The following is a 10,871-nucleotide window of genomic DNA, read 5'->3' on the forward strand; positions in this document are numbered from 1 at the left end:
TTCTTTTTGACGGAATTGACATAAAATTTATATCAACAGCTATCCCTTGAAGAGCTTATGCATTTATATGAAGGGTATGTGGTGGGGGTGACTGAAACTTTATAAATCTAAAGAAAAGTGATGATTTGTGTTCGATTTCCTTAGATTTATGACGTTTGACTATGGATAAAGATGAATGGTCTGTGAATTTGTGTAGAGGAGGATAAAAGGAAAAACTGGTCAACTTTGGAATGATCTTCCGGCTATGGCGTGGTGGTCGGCGGTGATGGTAGTAGGTGGAAGCAAGGGAAAAGAAAAATAAAATCAAAATAAGGCCAAAATTTTGATTTTTGGAGTTTTGTGTTTTTTTTTGTAGGATCACATAAGAGCCCTTGGATCAAAATGTTATGAATGATTGAGAATCAATCTTAACAATTGTTATTGGACTGGATCTAGAATTTATTAGGCTATCAGAATTGGGTCTAAATTAGTCCAATTCAATCAACATTAAGTCATATGGGTCAATTAAAAAAGACAAAACAAGCAAAGACAAATAAATAAAAATATAAAATACAAAAAAAGAGAGAAAGAAATGACCTTACTATATATTGTAGGAGTAGAATAAAGACGTTAAAAATTAGGTGTTCACAGTGTAGGTTTTAGCTTGTGGAGGTTCAGTTGATATGTCAGGGACTAGTGTTCGATATTGCTTTACTTATGATCAACTTGCAAAGCTTGTTGAGAATTGTTATTGTTTTGTTACTTATTTTCTTGCTTTCTACACTTTTGTAAGTTACGATCCTGAATCATGTTGATCATCCTCTCACATCTTTATTTGAGGCTTACTTTTGGAGTTCGTGAGGTAGCTATTTGTCTTCTCGACAGACGTCGTTTACTCTCTTATTATGTCCTTAATATATTTTAGATGTGAAGACATTCAAACTTGTATTTCTTTTGGATCTGTTGAAATACTTAGTGGCTTGTACATGTGATAATTGATTTTGGAAAATATTGCGATATATTATGAGTTTCGCAAACTTATGTTATGTTTAGTTCTTAATCTCAATTTTGCTTCTGCATTTATCCTTGTTGTGAGTTGAGTAAGATGATTTGTCTTGATGGTGTAAGAGAGGTGCCCACACACTCATGACAAATAGTTCATGATATGACTTGTAATAGTTGTAGCATACCTTAGTACATAATCAAAGGTATGATATGCTAACTTTTGTTTTTATTTTTCGCAAATCTCTTATAGATGTGAGTTATGATATTTATCAATCATATATAACAAATTCTTATATATTTTTTTATCACATCTTTACACTTTCATTTTTAAGAATGAGTGATTATTCACGATGATTATCACAAATTGCATTCTTTTTTTAAAAAAGGATTATAATTATTTTACATGCTTCATCTTTTATTTAAGCCATTCATTGTTATGCCTTGAAATTTTTTTACTCCTACTATATATTTTGATAAAAATTATAAAACTTATTTAAATCACACGATAGTTGAGTGAACAATGATCTTTCAAGCTATTTATCAAAAAAAAAATTCATTCATCCTTTTTTACAGATCATTTTGAGAATCCATAAATTCTTCCTTTATAATTACCACAATAATAATTATTATTACTTTTCCTCCTTTGCTTTTTGCTATTCCACATTCATTTGTTCAGTCACTTGTTTCAGTTGGACTTATTATGCATTGCTATCACATTTTTTCCTTTTATTTCAAGATAATTTTATTGAGACTTATCATACTTTAATTTTTATAGTTTGTAAACCCTTGTACTTAAGACACTCAATTTTAGAGGTGTATTTTCTTGTTCCGCGTGATTTTGATTATGAGACTCCATCAACTAATAACTTTGATGTTGTTCTCACTTAACCTTTCTGCAATAAATGGTTAATGAAATTGAAATCAGCTTCAGTTTCGCTTATAGGATTAAGAATAGGTGTCATTACAACTAATGTGATTTTTGGTTGTGACAAGACCAATAGAAAGTGACAATACAAATTTGGTTGTCTTCATATTTTCAGAGGGTTGTTAAAATGCTATATAGCCTCACAATGTTCTCAATAACAATTATAAAATAATTTGACTCGTTATTTGAATTATTACCCTCACGATGTTCATAATAATAATTATGTAATATAGTGGCTCTTTATTTGAATTTTCCTCAATCTTCACATTAACTTGTCCATTATATAGGAACTACTTCCTCTGTCCCTATTTACTTGTCCATTTCCTTTTATATATGTCCCTATTTACTTGTCCATTTTAACAAATCAAGAAAGGACAAAAAAAATTTCCTAAATGTCCTTATTTAATTCAAAAAAATTTCTAGTACTACTAAGTTGTAATGCATGCTTTTTGTAACCAGAAAATACATTTATTATACTTGGAGAGTTGCATAATCTTTTAAGTTAAGAGTAAAATTGTAACGGACCTATGATAATAATTGGTGTCTTAATATATGAGTCACTTTTAAAGTGAACAACTAAATAGGGACAATTGGAGTATTGAACAAATCCCGGGCATTAAGGTTTATGTGTGTTTAAGGCGTACATTAGGACACATATATTAAAGCGTAGACCTTGTTGGGTTTTATTTGCCCTGATTTCTTACCATAAATATGTTTTCCTTTTAGGAAAAGGTTTTGAATTGACTAATCCTTTTTCTGGTAGGAAAAAGGTTTAGAACTCTATAAATAGAGGAATGTTCCTTCTAACTTAATTAGCATTCACAATGTAGTCTTAAAGGGCTTTGAGAGTTTCGGTTAGGGGGAGAATTTGTGGGTCACAAGCTTGATACGTTATCACTTGTGTGAACCTCCCATGTATTCCGAGTAAACTGGTTGAGGTTGTTTCCCCCTGTATTTTGTACTCTCATATTTATAGTGGATTGCTCATCTCCTTTGTGGACGTAGGTCGATTGACCGAACCACGTTAAATCATTGTGTCTTTTGATATATTTCTCGTTGTCTTCTTACTCGTAGTCTTTCGAGATTTGCATTGCTAGCTTCCGCATTACACCTGCTTATTTTCGGTCCTAACAAGTGGTATCAGAGCCAGATTCAATGATGGATTCAGGTTTAGTGGTTCGATAATCGATGATTGAACCAGGTTAGAAGGAGGTGTTCATCTTGACGGGTGTAGTTCTAGCTGCAACCTTTTTGACAGTAATGAAGATTTTGTTGGAGAAATTGTTTCAGAGAGTTTCTCTGTGTTGAGACAAAAATTTTGCAAAGGAGATTATGGAGAGTAGAAGAAAGTTGTTGAAGATTAAGTGCAGAAGGTGGACAAATTTATTTTGTCAGAAATTCAGGCCAAGGGGGAGATTTGTTGGGTTTTATTTGCCCTGATTTCTTACCATAAATATGTTTTCCTTTTAGGAAAAAGTTTTGAATTGACTAATCCTTTTTATGGTAGGAAAAAGGATTAGGACTCTATAAATAGAGGAATGTTCCTTCTAACTTAATTAGCATTCACAATGTAGTCTTAAAGGGCTTTGAGAGTTTTGGTTAGGGGGAGAATTTGTGGGTCACAAGCTTGATACGTTATCACTTGTGTGAACCTCCCATGCATTCCGAGTGAATTGGTTGAGGTTGTTTCGCTCTGTATTTTGTACTCTCATATTTATAGTGGATTGCTCATCTCCTTTGTGGACGTAGGTCGATTGACCGAACCACGTTAAATCTTTGTGTCTTTTGATATATTTCTCGTTGTCTTCTTACTCGTAGTCTTTCGAGATTTGCGTTGCTAGCTTCCGCATTACACCTGCTTATTTTCGGTCCTAACAGACCTTACATAACTAAGTCACATATGTGAGTCTTAGAACATTTTACAAGTACCCTCTTAAGGACGAGTCCCAGACAAAACCCTTTTAAAATATATAGAGCTGCATTATAATACAATATTGAACATGATATTCATCCTCATAATGTTCTCAATAATAATTATACAATAATATGACTCATTATTTGAATTATTACCCTCAGTAAGTTCATAGTAATAGTTATGTAATATTACAGCTCGTTATTTGAATTATTCTCCATCTCCACATTTTATGAATAAATTGAACTTATATTATTCATTTATATATTAAAGAATTTTGAAGTAGGACCTGTTGAGCAAGTACAGAGTAGTGAACTTTAGATGTGTTTAGAACGTGCAATCGGACACTTAAATTAAAGTGTAAGCCGCACAGAATTTAACCGTACATGTGAGTTTTAAAAATATCATCTCTATAATGAATCTTAAAAAGCCTTTTAAATTATATAGAACTACAATATGGAATATGTTTATTAATTAAAAAAATCCTTCCAACAATAAACTTTTCTCCCACACCCTTTTAGTTTTTTTATTTTACTAGGCTTCGATCAAATGAATAAATACAACATGCCAATCAGGATATATTTATTTTTCTTCTACATCCCAACAACACACACTCACCACACAAGATCAGACAAACATTCCATTTCTAATTATTCTCTCTTTTTCCCTTTTCAACAAAACTCTTTTGCTCACCAATATGGCTGACAAGTCTTTTCTTCTGAGCTTCAACATCTTCAAATAAATCCTCCTCCTCAAATTTGCTTATTAAAGACAAGCACTCAACATTTTCCCTAAAAGCCTTGACTAGAACCAAATAAAGTGAGAGTGTAAAAACAGTTATCCAACCAAGTACCAACTAAATTGGACATTTAGTAATGCCTTTGCTCTTTCAAGTGCTTCCTTCTTATGACATCTAACCGCTTTATGCCCTTCTTCAAAGTTGAGAAAGCAACCTTTTGAGATGAACTCTGGAGTCCAAAGCATGACACCTATGAGCATCATCCAGATTCCTTGAAACATAATGCTATAAGACCTCACAAAACTATTCAAGAAACTTTTAGGGAAAGGAATTCCCAAAAGAAAGACGAAAAGATGACAATTTGGAGAAGCCAATGGTATTGTCTTTCAACACCCATATGGTTAGTAGAATGAAGATGGAAAAGAAGGAGTTCTTGACCAAAAGCAACAGCTCCAAGAAATAATGTAAGTCCATTTTGAGCTGAGGTTGAAGGGATGATTTTGTCGAATAAGATCGAAAAGGATGCATAGACAAAGAAAGTAAGGGAGATATTTGCATGTTCAAAGTTATGGAGATGATATGAAGGTATGGTTCCATCAGAGTCAAAAGGTTGGTGTTTTGATGGACCAATGAAGAGTTCCATTGATATGGAGACTAAGGTGCCAAACAGAATCATATAAAGCTCCACGTACCTGATTCCAAAAGTACAATGAGTTAAAGACCAAGCATTTTAAAACTTGAACTCATTAAATTTAAATCTTGAAACTGTTCTAAATGATTAAGAAAATTACTTATCAAAAGTACAATGAGTTAAAGCCAAGGAATTTTAAAGACTAAACTCGTTAAGTTTAAATCTTGAAATTGTTGTGAATAATCAAGAGAATCTCTAATCAAAAGTACAATGATTTAAAGACTAGGAATTAGAGGTTAAAATCATTAAATTTAGTTCTTGAAAATGCTCAAAATAATCAAGAATATCTCTTATAAGAAGTACAATCATGAGTTAAAAGCCTAAGAGTTTTAAAATTCGAACTTGTTAAATTTAAGTCTTGAAAGTACTTTAATTAATCAAGAAAATATCTTATCAAAAGTACAATATATACCTGAAGCCTAAGAATTTTAAAATTCGAACTAGTTAACTTTAATAAATCAAATGTACAATGACTTAAAGCTTAAGAATTCTAAAGGTCGAACTTGTTAAATTCAAATTTTCAAAGTTTCATAAATAGTAAAAAAAAACCTCTAATAAAAAATACAACGTACAATTTAAGTGCTAAAAATCTTATGAGCTGAACCCATCAAATTTAAATCTTTAAAAATATTGTGATTAATCAAACAATGCTTTAAATACCTGATTTTTGGAGCTGGGAACCATGGTAAGGAAGTGTAGGATTTTGGGTGGAAAGCATGTAATTATGTGGTTGAGCAAATGCCAAATACCATGACCTATTAATGACCCCATTTTTATTTTTCATCATTAACACAATACGTTAGTATTGTGGTTTTGGAGAGAGATTAGTGGAGTAGAAACTTGGTAGAATGGCAAAAAATTAGGGACTTTGAGAGGGTTATATATACACACAATATGCCATCATTTTAGTATATACACAGTATGGGATTATAATGTGTTAAGATTTAGATAATTATTTGATCAAGTTCCTAAGTTGTATTTACTTATTCTATCTATTTTACTCTTTTCGTTTTGATTTTACTTGGCAAATTTTAACTTGACATATATATTAAAAAAAAATGACTGATATAATGAGTTTGTCATTTTACCCTTATTAATTAAAAGGGTCTCAAATATATTCACTCACTACACTTTTCAATAGAAAAAAGATATTTCTTCCTTAATTTGTCACAAATGACATGTAAAAATAGAAATCAAATTTAAAATATTTGACAGGTAAATCGAAAAAAGAGGGAGTAATTTATAATTCGGTCTAGATGAAATTTAAGATAGAAAACTTTTAAAATTTTAATTCTATACCTGTCATTACATATGTAGTTATAAATATTTTATTACTAATCAATTCAAATATTGCATAATATTAACATATATATAATCTCACAAAGTAGGATCTGGAAAGGATAAAGTTTATCTTATCTCTATCTTAGAGATGAAAAGACTATTTCCAATTTATCATCGCCTTAAAAAAAAAATCTTTTAACATTTATAAAAATATAATGTCTTTCATTAATTAAATATGTATAACTTTTAAAACGAATTTTAAATGAAAGAGTGTCAAATAAAGTAACAGGAAAGGGGTACTTTTTAGGAAAAAACTATCTTCATATATGGAATAGTTTTATAATCCATTCAAAACTCGAAAATTGCCTTTTCAAATACTCTTTCAAAAATATATATTTTTGATGATTAACCAAAACCAAATCCAAAGCACATTGTAATAAGTATCCAAAATGCAGTTCTTTCTTATCACATTAAGCTAAAACTTGCTAGTGGCTCACACAAATTGAGAGTTAAATAATTTTGTTCTTTCTTCAAAGAAAAATACATGTTTTTTTTTAAACGCAACTCTATTATTCGTGTGCAATTAAAACAATTTTGACATGTGAGCTTACTTATTTGAATATATATTATCTTCATAAAAGTTATTTCTTTATTTAGTTAAGAGTTCAATCTTTCTTGTTCTAAAATTTACTTTGTATATATGATTAGCAAGAACATTGCTAATCATACTTAGGGTCGAGTGTAGATTCAAATTTTATGAGTTCTAGATATTAGGATAACTAATATTAGATGTAAGTAACTGAGTTTTGAATGTAACTTTTTCTATATATTTAGTAAGCTAATAAAAGACAAACTATAAAGCTATTGGATTTGGCAAAAATCATTATGTAATCTTTTAGCGCCACCTCTAATATTGTTTGTGATTATTAGAGATTTAGAGTCTTGATATCAATATTATGAAAATAATGTTCTTTCGATTTAAATTATTTGTCGGGGTTTGATTAGATATATAATTTGTATAATAAAAAAAACTTTTGATTTCAAAAATATTTTGTATAATTATCATATTAAGAATAAAATTAAAATTAACCTGAAATTATTATTAAATATTAATAATATCATTTTTAAGTACACAGTAGAAAGAAAGAATATCAAATAAATATTCTGAAAGACTAGTAGTTTAAGGTGATTCTTATATCATCCATGTTTATATGTAACTAACTAATGTTAGTATTAGTACATATATCTATGGCGTAAGGGTAAAAACATATTTTACATCTCGAATTTTTTCTTTAGGAAAAAAAGAGTATTCTCCTCTTTATTTCTCGACTTTTTGAAATGTCTATTTTGCCCTCTGTACCCAATTCCTCTTTCTATATACTAGAAAAAATTATTCATTTACATTATGGATCGCTAGGAATTTTTCTTTCATAAATGAAATATGTTCTATATCTTATTGTAGATATTGAAATTTTGTGAGACTCTACCACTTTGTTTGGATCATTATTACTCATTGTATTATATTGTATCATTACTATACCTACAATGTTTGTTTTGATTGTTTCTTAAACTACAGTATTGTTAAATTTCATTGTTACGTAACGATGAAACCTCCTATTTTATGGAACAACCGATTTGGTGGGTTCCCATTGTTACTTAATTTCATTTTTAATTATATCTTTAATTACATAATATTTCAAAATATTATATCATCCTTTACCTTATATTATTTAATTCTAGTCAAACCTCTTACCCTAGAATATTTAAGGATATTTTAGTAAATTTATAAATTACAATACAGTTCGACACAATCAAACCAAATAATTAAAATGTTATTAAACGACAACAAAATCACGTCACACATTGTATCTACAATACAATACATTACAATAGAATACAATACAATATAATAAATTATGAAACAATGGGTAAGAATGATCCAAACAGAGTGTACAAGATATGTTGAATTCGAGTTGGGAGTCTACAAAATGTGTTCAATTTCAAACAGGATTGTTGGAGGCTACTCAACCCTATATAAAGGGCACTATATCCCCTTAGCTTGAAACACATCTCAAATATTCCTCAAGTTCATGGAATATTCATAAAAAGGTCAAATTCAAATCATCTTGTTTCGAGAAATACACCACTAACATTCCTAGAATTATGGATAAATCTTATGAGAAAAATTAAGATATAAATCTTATAAGAGAAGAATTAAGGAAAAAACAGATTGTATCCACATTGATTCATGACTAAAATACATTGTTTCTTCATATTTTATTTGTGATTTTAAATTTGTTGCAAAATACTTATTCTTGGTTGTTAGCATGCAGAAGAAATAAATATATTATGATTTTATAGAAATACATTAGCTTATACTCAATCAATATTTTTTACTTTTCTTTCTTTTTTTTTTGAACGGAATTAATAATATTTTTTAGGAAATTTGATATATAGAGATTAAGAATTAAATATATTATGATTTTATAGAAATATAACTAAAGAAGGTAAGGATTGATAATGTAAGGGGGATAATGACTGTTTCTCAAATTGAGGAAGAAGTTTGATATTTACAACAAATTTGAGAGGTGTAAATAATTTTCACTTGATAATAATATAGTTATTGAGATGGTACAAATCCTATGCAATATTATCTTACTTAACATACGAGGTTGATCATCATATCATTGTGAAAAATAACATGAAAAAAATTAATATACATTTCCCTTTATTCAAAGTCTTAAGATCAGTTCACCTATTTATTTTTAAAAAGGTATTTTGCAGTAAAATTGACAAGTTAGGCATCACATTTCACAAATATCTATAAGCCAAACTTGAGGGAAGACTTGAGGGGAAGAGTGAGCAAGCTCATAAGGGAATAAATCAATGTCCTTGTAATTAATTTATTTCTTTGTACTATAGAATCTTGAATTATTTTCCCTACTTCGTATAGTATATTTGGTATGTCTAGTTGATGGCGCCACGAAAATGTGCTAAATTTGGTGCGTATACGTTCATGGTTTGGTTTGGATTGATCATTAACTAAAATTAAAATTAAATCAATTTAGTTGATTTTTAAATTTTTTAAAACCAAACGAAAATAATAACGTCGATTTGATTTAGTTTATCTGGTTTTATTCGGTTTGAAAGTAATAATTTTTTGAGGATATACGAATCTCGATAGATACAAACACCTAATACATGAACAATCCACAAAATAGCTACTATCGGTTTGATTAAGCAATACTAGAGTTATTATTACAAGAATAAAGTGATTCAATAAAGAGAAAGTATGACTATTTTATGTGAAGTAGGGTTAGTAAGTACTAATATGAATTTTGATGGGCTTCGACTTAGGATTGTTATAGTTGAGCTAAAGTGTTGAGTTTGAGAAAATGGTAAAGTTAAAAATTAAGTTAATTAAAATTTAACAAAATATTTATATTTTATATATGAATATTATACAATAATTATAAAATTTATATATCTAATTTATCTGTTCGCTTTGGTTATTTTATATTTTTTTTAGTAAAATCAAAACCAAACTAAATAGTATCAGTTTTCAAAATTTAAAACCAAACCTAATAAATTTTTAATCGACTTAATCCAAATGGTGATTCGACTTAATTTTTTAACAGTAACCATGAACAACCTTACTTATCCACCAAAACACATTATTATAGGCCAGTAATAAAAAAAAAACCGGAAAGACCCTTAATATACTCACAAAATGCTTTTTTTTTTTTTTGGATGTTTACAAAAATAAAAGTTGCAACTTACAAGAAAATGTCATCTTTGGTATGGTTATTCAACATGACATGATATGGAAATTTCCTTAATGTACGTACTTATGTCACTTTCACTTGTGAAAATGAATTTCATTTACTATCATATCCATCTTTCCTTAACTTGGACACATTATCAACCAAAATTTGTACTTTGTATTATGTGATCTGGACATTTGGTGAAAGAACCAAAACGTGTAAGAAAAATGCAGTGAGGTTAGCAACAACCGCCACATTCATTAAAGTAAAACTTAGGGTGTGTTTGGTACGAAGAAAAATGTTTTTAATGGAAAATGTTTTTCATGGAAAATTTTTTTCTTGAAAACAAGTAGATATTTGACTTACTTTCTCATGTTTGGTTGGCGAGTAGAAAATATTTTTCGAAAAAATATTTTTGTGTTTGATTTTTGAGTGATTTTTTTTTTGACAAATATCTTCTTTATTTTCTACAAGAGTAGAAAATAATTTTTGAAGTTGATTTTTTTTAAAAAAGACAAACTTAATTTTTTTTTCGTGGTGGGGTGGGGGTAGGGGGGCTGGTAGGGGTCTAGTGG

At 29.2% G+C, this 10,871-nt stretch overlaps 1 pseudogene; it reads right to left on the reverse strand.

The window, feature by feature from the left end:
- Positions 1–4,260: 4,260 nt before the first annotated feature.
- On the reverse strand, positions 4,261–6,125 carry LOC107011482 (annotated as a pseudogene).
- Positions 6,126–10,871: the final 4,746 nt, after the last annotated feature.

The sequence above is a fragment of the Solanum pennellii genome, chromosome 1 (assembly GCF_001406875.1).
Source record: "Solanum pennellii chromosome 1, SPENNV200".
In the NCBI taxonomy this organism is placed as follows: Eukaryota; Viridiplantae; Streptophyta; class Magnoliopsida; order Solanales; family Solanaceae; genus Solanum; species Solanum pennellii.